The sequence below is a fragment of the Neovison vison genome, chromosome 6 (assembly GCF_020171115.1).
Source record: "Neovison vison isolate M4711 chromosome 6, ASM_NN_V1, whole genome shotgun sequence".
Classification (NCBI taxonomy): Eukaryota; Metazoa; Chordata; class Mammalia; order Carnivora; family Mustelidae; genus Neogale; species Neogale vison.
In genome coordinates, this window is record NC_058096.1 from 992259 (window position 1) to 997662 (window position 5404).

The following is a 5404-nucleotide window of genomic DNA, read 5'->3' on the forward strand; positions in this document are numbered from 1 at the left end:
GGTCGCCGTGAGCGACACACGGTGTTTCAACTTGAATTAGCAAAGTTAAGAATGCAGTTTCGAGCTGCATCTAGGTCTCCGGGGGCCGTGGGGGCCGTAGGCAGCGTCTCCGTCGTCATTCCTTCCACGCAGCTCACGCAGGACTCGCGTCAGAACTCATGATGGGCCTTACAGCTCAGACAGGACCCATCACCCAGTGTTCAAACCGCGCCGGAGAGCTGAGCAGACTCGGAGCAAAGACGCACCGTCACTAGGGAGCACCGGAGGGCGGCCGATGTCCGGACGGCTTGTCGTGGAGGCAGAGGCCCCGCATCGCTCCCGCTCCGAGGGCTGACAACGCTAAGTGTGGGCGAGGACGCGGACCGTCCCATGGCCAGGGCTAGGAGGACAGTCGGGCAGCTTCCAGCAAAGCTCAGCGCAGCTCCTGCTGGACGCCGCCGTGCGCTCCCGGGCAGCCAGTCGTGAGAATGGTAACTTCTGTTCTCACAGAGCTCAGGCACACACGCTCTTGGCGTGTTTATTTAGAATCGCTGAGCTTGGCGACAACCCAAACGTCAAGGAAGGAAGGATAAACGGGCCGTGAGGCCACACCTGGAAACCGCTGGAAGAGCGGGAGGAAGCGGGCGGAGAGTCCCCGTCCCAGGAAACCGTCCTGGCAGGGAGCTGCGGGGCTCTGCCACCTGGCCGGAGCCGGGCGGGAGGATGGGCTGGGGAGGCCCGGGCTCTCTGGACGGCCTGCTGTGTCTAGATGGCGCGGCGAAGGCTGTGATGTCGGAACACACGGAACTGCAGACGGCCTCGGGTCTGATTAATTGCGTGTGAATTGCACCCCAATAAAGTGGGTGTTTGGGAAGCCTGCAGGGCCGCAGGTAGGAATCGTCAGGTTGCGAGCACCATCCCCCATCTCCCTCCCTCCTGTCCTGCTCTGGTGGTGCAGATCAGGGGGAAGGGTCCCAGAGAACAAGAGGCTGGGGCAGAAGCCACAGTGTCAGGGAGGGGCTGCCCAGGCCTTCCCCAAAGGGAGGCAGGTGAAGTGGCCAGAGTGCTGGACTCTGGCTCTCGGTCACAGGTGAGACAGTGCCCTGGAGCAGCGTGGTGGTGACACAGGTCAGCTGTGCCCTGGGCTGGGGCACACCCATGGCCATGTGACTTGCTCCCACAGAGACCTCTACCCTGGATGAAGACCCCCTCACGTCTCCTGTACAGTGGGGTCTGTCTCTCCCCAGGCCCCAGGCTGAAGATGCCCTCAGACCAGGAATGGCCAGCATGACCAGTGCCCACCCACCCGAGTCCTGTCCCCACCTGGCCACCCTCCTGCCTCCAGACCCACGCATCCCCTCCCAGTCCATCTCCACCCGCCCCACCCTGGGCGGCCCTCTTGGCACCAGGCAGCTCCTCCTCATGGTCTGAGACCCTCCCTGGTTGGGGGCTGCCTTTGCCATCCCCCACAGAGATCTGGATCCTGGACCCCCCCAAGTGGCAGCCAGGGGTCCCCATCCACCCTCCCATGTGCCGGACCCCACTGTTGGTGTTATGTCCCAAAGAAGTGACATTTCTGGACATGAAGGGTGGTTTCTTGTTGGAGCTCCCTTCATTACTTTGTCGTACTTAGTCTCAGAAATGAACCTGAAAATTTATTTGCCGAGTTTCAAAAACCAAAGCCCCCCTCCCCCCGCCCCAAGACCTGGGACAGAACTGCAGTAAATGGGGGGCGGGGGTGCAGGTCTGGGCAGCACTGCCTTCTTAGCCATCTGAGGGGTCCGGACCAGGGCCATGGGGTGGTGGTCCCCAGACCCCCCGATGGTAAGCTCCCCTCAGTGCTTGCCAGGAACCCCATTTTCGTTGTATTTTGTGGTCAAATTGCCAAGAGCATTCTCTATGCCACATTTTTTTTCATTTTTATTTTTTGAGGAACCATACTTGGAATTTTAAAAAGTCAAGTTTTATTTGCTTCCCAGTGAATGCATTTTCTCCCCTCTCCCACTACTTCATTCTGTTTCGCTTTCTCTTGTCCACCCTGTTTTTCCTCTCTGGTTTCTGAGTTAACTGCTACGTTGCTTTAATTTTAATAATAGAACCAAGAAAAAATAAAACAAAAGCATCCAACAGTGAATTTTCCTCTGAGGCCCTCAGGCTAGGTCCCGTGGGGGTTGGTGACGTGTCCCCACGGCCACTGGTCTATAAATAGAAGCAGTGTTAGCTCCGACTTCCTCTCTGAGTCACTGGGAAGGATGGCTGCTGACTTCTGACCGGTGGGTCCTCGTGCACCTTGAAGGCGTGACAATACAGCCCAAGTGATTTTCATTTTTGAAAACATTTCCAGCTTCAATTTGCAACTTGGTTTTTTTCATGGGGTTTTGGGGGGAAAATGTGTATTCTCTCTATGCATACTGCATTTTATAAAAAAAAAAGTTAAAAACAAAATTCAACTGAGTAAATTTGAAGATCTAATTGGCTTTATTCAACAATTCATGACTTGGGCAACATCCCACCTGGAAGATGGAACAGAGCTCCAAGAAGCTGTACAAGAAAGGTTTTTATAGGTAAATGGGGGGGGGATGGAAGGGGGTACACGAGGCTGTCAAGTGCGTTTTATTTTGGTCAAGGTCACCTTCCCTTAGGGAAGCCGGGGTCTTATCAAGCAGATTACCTTTTACCTTACCAAGGAAGATTAGTGCTGACCAGGAAATTCTGAACAGATTGGTTTAAAATTCCACTCGTGGGAGAGGCTTAAAGTACAATTAGATCAGGTGTCAAGGGTGGGTGGCGGCTAGCACGAATGATTCCATCCCGCGGCATGTTTCCTTTTAACACGAAATCTAAATCACCGGTAGTGGAGCTTAAGTCTCTAGGATCGCCATCAGGCATTCTCTGTGGTCTACCCAGTTTTGCCAGGAAAGGACCGACACCCCCTCCATGGTACATCCTCCTTGCTCACCCTGCTCACCCACAGAGCTGTGTCCAGTGCCATGCTGTGACTCTCAGAATGGCTCTGTGGATGTGGGTTTTATGGGTGTAACATGCTCTCCTGGCCCGCTTCACCTTTTTTCACCCTGAATTCCACTTTCTCAGGTGTTAGTACTAGGACACAGCCCCTTGAGCTGCGCCTGCGCCCTTCCTGCGTGCTTTCCCATCACTTTGCCGCAGGGGGTCCGTGGTGGAGTCCACGCTTCTATGGGATGGCAGTCCACCCACTCTGTGGACACTGTCCAGGCCAGCTCTGTCCAGGACACTCTGTGAGGCAGCTGTCACGGGCACTCGTGGCTTCCCTGGGCGAGCCGGGGCCCAGGGCGACAGTCTGCTTTATCAGCCCTGGACAGCTCCTGCTGACCGTGGACCAGAACCAGAGTTCCGCGGCGTGGACTCCAGGCTTTGCATGTGGGGGTCCCAGCACAAGGGGCATGTCAGTGGTGGGACATCCAAGGCTCTCTGTGGGAGAAAGTGGCCCAACCCGCCAACCCGAGTGGGTTCTCCCACCCACCCACCCGCTGCAGGGATGGGCCCAGGCGGTGTCCGAAGCCTGTGGGCTGCGCCACCCCCCTTTCCTCACCTTCAGAGTGCGTGACGGCTCACTGCCTTCTTAGCGGTTTTCCCCCTTCAAGGTACAAGGTAGTGTCCAGCCCGTGATCGCGCTGTGTGACTTTGCAGGGTCATCCCTGCGGCAACCGGGCGAAGGGGCACCAGCTCTGCGATGCTTCTCACGACGGCGGGGCCTACCGTGAGCTCAAAACAACTAATCACAACCAAGAAGGCTGGCAGAAGATAAAATTAAAGAAACAGCTGGAGTACGCGCTGGAGAACACTATCTGCGGGCTGCAGGGAAGCCGTCTAGACGCAAAGATTAGTGAAGGAAAACCTGCCGTAGAGAAGCCCCGGAGACTGCGCTCTCCCGCCCTTCCGCAGCCGCGGCGAGATCTTCCCCTGCCCCAGCAACAGCCCGGCCAATCAGAAACCGCCACAGCCCGGCCAATCAGAAACCGCCACAGCCCGGCCAATCAGAAACCGCCACAGCCTGGCCAATCAGAAACTGCCACAGCCCGGCCAATCAGAAGCCGTCACCAGGGGGCCCTCCCTCGGCTCACGGGGATTTTCCCTCGGAGCAGCCCCCCCCCCCGCCCCTGCGCAGAGCCGCCGTCCTCTGCGCTGTGCACCTGCCTGCGGTTTTGTCCTGAGGCGCGCCCCGAATGTCCATTTCCGGCTCTTCTCCATAAAGCCCTTCGGCCGGGGAAGAAGCTGGCCCGCAGCTGTCACTTTGCTCCAGGGCTTTGGTAACCGCCTCCCCGAGCTCAGCGGTCAGCCCGGGACGCACCCTGCACCCCGTGCACCCGTCTCAGCGGCCTGGGGCTCCGCCGGGCCGGGCAGGATGGACTCTGGGCTCTAGATCTCTAGATCTCCTTGGACCGGCGGCCATCGTGCCCCCTTCTCTGAGTACGAGGCGATGGGCCTGCCCTGGGGTGGGGTGGGGGGGCACTGGCTGTCACTGCCCGACATGGGCCCCTGCTGGGGCCCTTCCTGGGAGTGGATCCCACGGGGTGGCCGCCAGCTCCCTGGGCATGTCCCCCCTCCTGCTCTCTCCAGGCAGACCTGGTCATTCCTTTGTCTTCGTGTCCCTCTAGATGGCGGAGGCCCAGGTCCTGCCCCACCCCCGACCCCGGGGCCTCTCTGGGGGGTGGTGGGCAGCCAGTCTCCCCACCCTGCCCTCCCCCCACGAAAGTCAAAGGCGAGTCTTCCCCAAGCGGAGTCTGGAGGCTGGCAGGGGGCCCTGGCGCTCACCCCAATTCCAGGAAGCAGGGCCGACCTCGGACCCCACAGAGCCACCCCCGCAGGAGAGAATCACCCGGGACGGGCCCCAGCCGCGAAGATCACGGACTCTCCCGCAAGAAACCAGCCAGCCCCGCCGCCCGGGCGAGGAGAAACTGAGAAACCGCGGTGAGCCGGAGGCCTCCGTTCTGCAGCGGACGCCGGGTCAGAACCACCTCCCGACTTCCTCCTTCTTCCGCGCAAGATTCGTCCCTCTTCTTCGCTGGACCGGCCTGCGGTCTTGCAGAGCTCGCGTGTCCCAAACGGGAATTCTCCGCCGTTCCTAGAGCAACTGGGAATGATCTAGATCAGTCCTGGATCAGCTCATTAGAGCCGACCAAGTACCGGGCTGTTTCCTGTTTAAGGTTCGCACCTCCTTCCCCCGCTTCCTGTGCGCTGTGCCGACTGCAGCGTCTCCCCCTGCGTTCTCCTCCCCGGGAGCCGGGGACCGGACCTCCCCTCCCCCCACCCCCTCAACCAGAGCCTGGCTCGAGAGTGGACTGGGGGACCAGGGGAGCACCACGGGCACTCGGGTACTGGGTGCCTCTGGGTAGGGGCTTGCCAGGACCCCCAAGAGCAGGTGTCTGTGCCTTGTCGGTGTGGC

The 5404-nt window shown here is 59.3% G+C and overlaps 1 long non-coding RNA gene across 1 annotated transcript; it reads right to left on the bottom strand.

Moving 5' to 3' along the window:
• Positions 1-2434: 2434 nt before the first annotated feature.
• LOC122910280 lies at positions 2435-3371 on the bottom strand. The gene is made up of 2 exons (XR_006385205.1): positions 2939-3371; positions 2435-2819 (listed from the first exon to the last, which is right to left on the bottom strand). It is a non-coding gene; the product is annotated as an uncharacterized LOC122910280 (long non-coding RNA).
• Positions 3372-5404: the final 2033 nt, after the last annotated feature.